The sequence below is a fragment of the Macrobrachium rosenbergii genome, chromosome 1, assembly GCF_040412425.1.
Source record: "Macrobrachium rosenbergii isolate ZJJX-2024 chromosome 1, ASM4041242v1, whole genome shotgun sequence".
Classification (NCBI taxonomy): Eukaryota; Metazoa; Arthropoda; class Malacostraca; order Decapoda; family Palaemonidae; genus Macrobrachium; species Macrobrachium rosenbergii.
The window spans coordinates 9,215,871-9,223,375 of NC_089741.1; positions in this window are offsets into that span (position 1 = coordinate 9,215,871).

The window sequence follows — 7,505 nt, forward strand, 5'->3', positions numbered from 1 at the left end:
CTGAACAATTTTTGTTTTCCGGGCCAACAACCATATCACTTATATACACTGAAAATAACAGTTGGCAAGAACACTACCCTGTGGAACTCCAGACACATCAAAAGCAACTCGTTGCTGCCTGCCTGTAAGGAAATCTTGAAGTAGACCTAAAACATATCCACCCACTCCAAGATTCTGAAGTTTATGAATAAGTGCCTTGTGATATACTAAATCGAAAGCAGCACTAAAATCTATTTGAATTACTCTACACACAAAACCCCCTATCAAGGTTCTCTAGGAAAGGGCATGTCCAACCTGAAAGAGCATTGCAGGTACCCAACTGCCTCCTGTATGCATATTGACTATCAGCTAATAATCCTTTATATTCCATATACTTATATAATGGCTTAAAAATATGTTTTTTCTGCAACTATGGAAAGCACAGGGAGAATAGAAATTGACCTGTAGTTACTGCTGTATGCAGATATGCTATCCTTTGGAACAATCACGGTATTGCTAAGCTTGTGCTCATCTGCAAAGATACTACGTCGACATAAAAATCCGTAGCATCTACTAATCTTGGGAGACAACACACTAGAAACCTTTTTAAAAAACAAAGGGAAGAAATCATCAGCCTCTTCACCCCAGCTATTAACATTATCAAGAATTTTCTTAACATCCCTAGAGCGAAATGCAAAATTTGTATGAATAGGTTCAGGATGACAAGGATCAGGGAGAGGGGCATCTTCAGCTGACTGCTTAGCTCCAAAAGCTCGATGAATCAGTTAGCGTTTTCTGCTGGTAGTGGAGCGGGATAATGGGAAAAAGTGCTAATGGTGATGCAAGCAACAGATTTGGCATGAGAACTCTTATTATCGCAATAAATCAAAATCAACCTCTGGCCACCTCAATATTTGGCTATTTCCAAGATGGTTGACACTTTTCCAAAATGACAGCAAATTTGCTGTATATTTCAAATATTTTCATTTCATAAGCCTATAAAAGTTGCATACTGTTCATATAATGATTGAGAATTTGTATTTTGGAATTCTTACTGTCATGAAGAGATAAAGTAAACCCATCTTTAAAATATGGCCACCATATGAACACCATATTTCCAAAATGGCCGCCAAAGATAAAAAAAGTATGTATCTCCTGAGAGAAACCAATATGTTTTGTGTATTAGTTAGTTTTAGCAAGTGCAGCTGCAGAGAACTGTGCAGCTAAGTCCAGATTTGTAGCCCTTGCACCTGCCATGGCATTCCTTTTTGTAGCCACACTTATTCAGTTTTTGGCAAGATTTTGCTACTATTGGCAAATCTGTCCAATACAGAAACCAGGTGCCATCAATCTGTTGCCATCCCCAGTATCTTGGACTGGGCAAAACTGGATGACATACTAAAGACTGGCACCAAATGTGCCCTGCTTGAAAGGCAGCTCTCTTGCAATGCTCTCTAAGAGCAGTCCTTGTAGGGTGAATGCAATCATAAGCTCTTTGCTTTCATGCAAAGAGATCAAGTCTAGCCTCATTTACATTTTTATACGAACTGTTTCTGTCGTACATTAGCACCATGAACTCTTCAATAATTTGCAGGTCTTCATCTTTTACAGCTGCTGGTGTTGAACTTAGTTTGGTGCAGGTGGGTGTGGCATGCTGAAACAGAGTCCATGTTTGCCATGCAGACTTCTTCCCCTTTCCATGAATGGCAGACATGGTGTCACACCCGCTAAATGCATGGAAAAAGGGAAGGGCTGAGGCTTTTGGTTACATGGCTGCTGCAGTTTCATGGATAGATATCCACCGCATGTCTTTTCCTATACCAAATTTAATCCATAGTTTGTCCAAACCAGTTTTTCTATGCTAGATACTGCTATGATGTCAACGTCAATGTCTGTACTACATATGATTGCACTTGGGATATCTTCATGCTTTGCAGCATATTATGCAGCATGTAAAAGGACTCTAGTATCTGCCTCTTCGTGAGTGCAACCTTGTAGGTCAGCAGTGCCTTGTTCGGCTTTGCTACAAAGTGCAGCATCCCCTTTAGTGACAGTTATGCATGATGTATCATCTGCTTGAGATGAAATGATTGTGTCTGCCAAATATGCAAATAGTTCAGTTTTATTGTGGTCATTCCTGAGGAAGCTGGCCCAATCGCCAGGAGTTTTCGCTGTGCTAATTACACTCCGGCGAAATCCTGTGCCTCTTTTTTTTTGTCTTGTTTGTGTTTCATACTGTCTATCCTATACACATCAAATATAATGTGTTTGCTTGTACTTCTGTAGGTGCTTCTGAATCTTGGATAGGACTTCTTCGTTAGCATAAGACTCAAATGTAGACCTCTTGGTTGGTCTCAGAGCATTTACTGTATAAGAGCTGCACCATCCATTATGATAGCATCAGTGGTAGGCTCTTTGTCAGGGATGTCTGATGTATGCTGTTTTAGCAGAGGCAGCAGCTGTGACTTGGTGCACTGATGCATCTGTTCATTCTGTGCCAGTGATGGTGGGTAATTTTGATTTTCATGTTGAAAGACTTCATTTAAATCACACTGTCTGTTCTGCCATGATATGAAGAGGTGTGAGAATAGATTACAATCATCCTTTATGGTTTGCAGTGACTGTTTGCCCTTGGATTCTGTAGTAGACACCTTGCGACTGAACAATAAAATTTTGTTCTTGTGTGCTGGTTCATAGAATTTGCTGGGTGTCTTGAGTCTCTCAATAAAGTTTGTGAATTGTGTCTGTCCAAGGCCCTTCATAAATCTCAAGGATTCACTGACTTTGCTGTCCATAATTTCATGACTGTCTAGCACAATCAGATCCACCGAATCTTCCTCAAAAGTGTTGCCCATTTCTTTGATTACTTTTGTCAGATTTTCAACCATTTCAAGAAACCTTTTCTGCATAGTTTCAGTTTCATGATGATGCTTACCCTCAGATTTTGGATCAGCATCACTTTTAGTCTCAAACTCAACGATCAGGCGGCTTACTTCAGGACCAGACACTGTCCACCTTCTGAGAGCATCTTCATCTTCAAATAGGCCAACGGCTCCCCCATCTCCTTTCACATGAGCATTATTCTGCTCGTGTGCTTGGTCTATAGCCATTGAGGAAAAAGGCCGAGTGGTTTTGTGGACAGTGAAATTTCCCTTTGTGAATTCATCAAATGTGTCATTTTGGAGAGCCTCCATTCCCTCAAATGAATTGAAAGCCAACTGGCATAATGTACATGGTCCAGGGAAAAGAAGAAAGGAATGAATTCCTGCAGCATATCTTTGTACAATTGGAAATTAGACTCTGGTATGACCTGATGAAAACAAACACTAGAAGTTCTAGCTGAAGCACAAGATTCCAAAAGCAGAATTGGGGACACCCTGATTTTCATTTTCTGATCTAGCTTTCACAGCTTAGCTCAATTTCTTTTCTGTTTCCTGGATATATGCCATATAGGCAGCTTTGTGCAGCTGATATAAACTGCAAGCTGTCACCTGGTGGGCTAGACATGTCTTCTTCAAATGTGAAGCAGAAATAAATGAATCTGCTGTTCCAGGAGTAGCTACTTCTGCCTCTGAAAGAGCACCAGTCCAACCACTGTCTTTCAAGAGATCACCCAGAATTTTGAATGCTGCCATTTCTATATGCAGCCCTCCAAACATAATAACCATATCACCATACCGCAATGGCAAATCCCATTGGATTTGCTTAGCAATTGCAAATAATGGCTGATCAACTGCTAGACTGGGGTTTGGCCAGGATTGAGAAACTGTGTGGTTGCTCTTGCAGTATCCATGGCATGTTTTATCATTGCAAATGAATGAGCTGCCTCTTGAAAAAGAGGCAACATTGATGACAAGCTTATTTCAAATGGGGCCTGTTGCTTCTGTGAAGTGTGATGTGCTGCCCAAGATATGGACACAGTATTTTCACTCCTGTCCGACAGACTAACTTTCTCAAGCCATTCATACTCAAGAGAAAGATGCTTTGAAAGCACAACCTGTTGGTGTCCTGCACTTCCACTGGATGAAGGGAGGGGATTCTCATGTTTAAAGTGAGCAGGAGGTACATTTATGTAATATTCAGGAAGAGAAGGTACTTTTTTTTTTTTTTTTTTTTTACTTTGTTCCACTTTGGATGATTTGGGCCAAGTTTCTGTCCTCATCCTTTTCATCAGTGCTCAGATGCTGAAACAAAGATATGCCTGTCCCATGGAAGGATGTTTGTGCAGTTGTGGCACTTGGATTATGGTCCAGATTGTCAACAGCACAAGTTGTAAAGAGCCCTTTTCTTATTGTAGTGGGACAAACTACTTCTTCCTCGAGAACCCTTGTTACAACTGCTTCTCCTAACCCTTTAATCAGTTCCAGAGCCCTATCATAGCTGATGCTGATTCCATGGTGATGGAATGTATTAGTTAATTGATGCTTCCTGGCTTTTGCAAAGACCAGGAGACCAATATATATTGGAAACGGAGGTTCTCTTGACTTGGAATGTCTGGAGAATGTTGAAGATGCTGGATTCTTTCTACAGTTGAAGTGCAAAAGTTGTGCTAAAGCTAGATCAGTAGATGATGTTCCATATTTAAGTTGGGATTTTTATACTGCCACTGTTTTGTAGCACACTTACAAATTCCAACAAACTTGGTGGCACAGATTCTGTTATAGTGTCTGCTGTTAAGGTTCCATCAAATTCTATCTCATGTTCAAGCATCTGTTTCCTCAATATCTTAGCTGCTTTGGCCACGATTAGTGCATCATTGTAGTCACATGCCGTGGCTAGGGCTTCTCCCATTTTCCTTTTGTAGACAAACCAAATTTCTCTTCCCTTTTTAAAGTCCTCCAGTTCTGGGATGCGGGCAAGTATCTGTTCTTTCAACTGTGTTTGGTGCACAAAGGAAGTATCAACATTTTAGCTGTTCCAGTCTTTGTTTGTACAAATCATAAAGTTCTACCATTGTAAAATAGCAGCACCTATCTGTAGTCAACTGCTTGTCTCTTATGTACATCTCAAGCTCAGCAAAAGCATGGGCACATGCCTCTTGTCTGTACTGCACCTAATCATCTCCAATTTTCTGGGAATTTAGCCCGGCCCTTTCCCTGTTGAACACACCTATCAGACAAGATGGGTGATACACATGGTCTTGAGAAACAATATCTCCAGCATTAAGCTTGGCCAGAAGTTTCTCATCCAGTAGGTTGGTGGCACATCGTTGCAGCTTTTCATGTAAAGGAAATGTCATAGCCAATCGTAAATCTTTCACTGGTGCTGGTTGGTCACAAATAAAGCATATTCCTTCTTTCTCAGTCTTAGAATCTTCTGCATCTTCTTCATCTGCCTTCTGGCTACTACATGTGAATTTTGCTGATGGGGCATCATCATCTTCTATTGTCTTGCACAATGACTTCCTTTTCCTTTCTAGTTTTGTTGTTTTGAACTTCAGCATACATGATTCATGACATGTTACTTTGTTATTTTCAAAGGTCTGCAGAATTCCATCACCTTCATCAAGCCTTTTGGGATGAAATGGTATAGGCATTGCATTTAACTTATAGAATTCAGGAATGTTTGTAGCAAGGGTAACATAGCCAGCACCAGATGCATTAACTAGTCTTTCATGTGTGTCCTCTTGACACAAGCAACAAATTCCAAGATTGTCCTGCCATTGCTTTTGTTCTATAGGCCGAGGGTTTGGCCTTTTACCACCTATATAACATATATGCACTTTCAGATATGGGGTACAACTAGGCTCAGATATGTCACAATTCTACCCCTAGCCCGATCATTCATCCAATGCTATTTAATCCCGTGTGATCTGTACACCATCTAGAAGACTAAACTAAAGCCCCATCTTCCTTGGCTCGGCTCTCCCGCGCTGGCACATCCTGTCAATTCAGGTGCAGCTGTTTAACTTCGAAGTGGGGCTAGCTAAACAGCATTTGGGAAACTAATAACAAATCTCTGGCATTAGCTAGCACTGAACCCCATGCTGAGCTTCACAGCTATAGTGTCAACCAGTGTTCCCTGGTAGTACACTGACACTACACTATTGCACTTTTACATTAAACTTATTACTAATTTTTTTTCTAAATGAGGATGAAAATCAATTAACTGGGGATTAATTGATTTCTAATTTACAAAAAATGAACTGATCAGGCTCAAGTTACCCCAAATCCATGTATTACCTGACCTTTAGCCTCATATATGAGCTTAAGTACCAATTTTTGGCATTTTGGCAGACATTTTTGATATAGTGACAGTCATCGTTGAAATTTCTATGCAGAGAAATGATGTATCTACATACATAAAGGCTTGTTTTTAACATTTTAAAATAAACTGGGAGTGACTTAGGGATTTGAATGTGATTAATCAATTAAATACCAATATTCAAATATCCACAGGACGCCATTTTGAAAACCTGTTGGCCATCTTGGAAAATGGCAAAATTTTGTGTGGCCGAGGTTGATAATGAGACCAAGGGACAAGAAGAATAGTTGAGCCAAGTTTCATGCTTGTATCGCCATTTGCACTTTTCCCCTATTTTTTTGTAGTTACCCGCCCACTAAGGGCAAGTATCCAGTCTGTCCAGTGGGTGATTGTTTTATATTTAACTGTGTCAGTTTGTGTCTGTCTCTCCGTGAGATATGTCACAGGCACGATTTAGGAAAATGATATTTAAGAGGGAAGACGAAAGATAAGATTTTTGTGTTAAGAGTTCCGTTTGGGAGGGTTGCTCCAAAAGGATGCAGATTTCTGGTCTCGGCAGTACGCCTTTACAGATGGGGTTGCAGCCCCTCCCGCCCACCATACCTTTTCATTCCGGCAGTTCCTAGTACTTAGAGTTGCATGAACTGCTAGCGATAGGCTGGAAGCGATATAAGGAACTATTATTTGTGAACAAAGTGCTGCACCTTCCAAAAATGGCGAAGGAGTTGTCACCTTCCTACACGCCCCGCCACACACATGCACACACATGCCATGCCTATATATATATATATATATGTATGTGTGTATATATACACACACACACACACACACATATATATATATATATATATATATATATATATATATATATATATTGTTTGTAAAAAAACACGTTATTGTGGAACTGGAGTCTCTCTCTCTCAAGTGTTACGTTCACCTTCATGTGCTAAATTTTCGAACACATCAGAGAGAGAGAGAGAGAGAGAGAGAGAGAGAGAGAGAGAGAGAGAGAGAGAGAGAAATGAAATTCAGGAGAGAGTGGAATTTTATTTTTCTTGAAACATATTAGGAAATTTGTAGATTTCATTTAGAGGAATTTGATCATTTTCCAAAATGATTTTTTGAATACTCATGTTGTGCTACAGTGCGTCTATGTCGTTTGCCTCTGTTGCATATATTGACCTCATATGTAAAGAAACTAAAATTTCAGCTTCCCTTCCTTTGAACCTTGATCTCCGATCAACATATCAAAGAGGAAGATGTTTTCCTGTGAAGGAGATGTAAACAATTTCAGAATAATAAAACGCAGTGTAGAATATCGT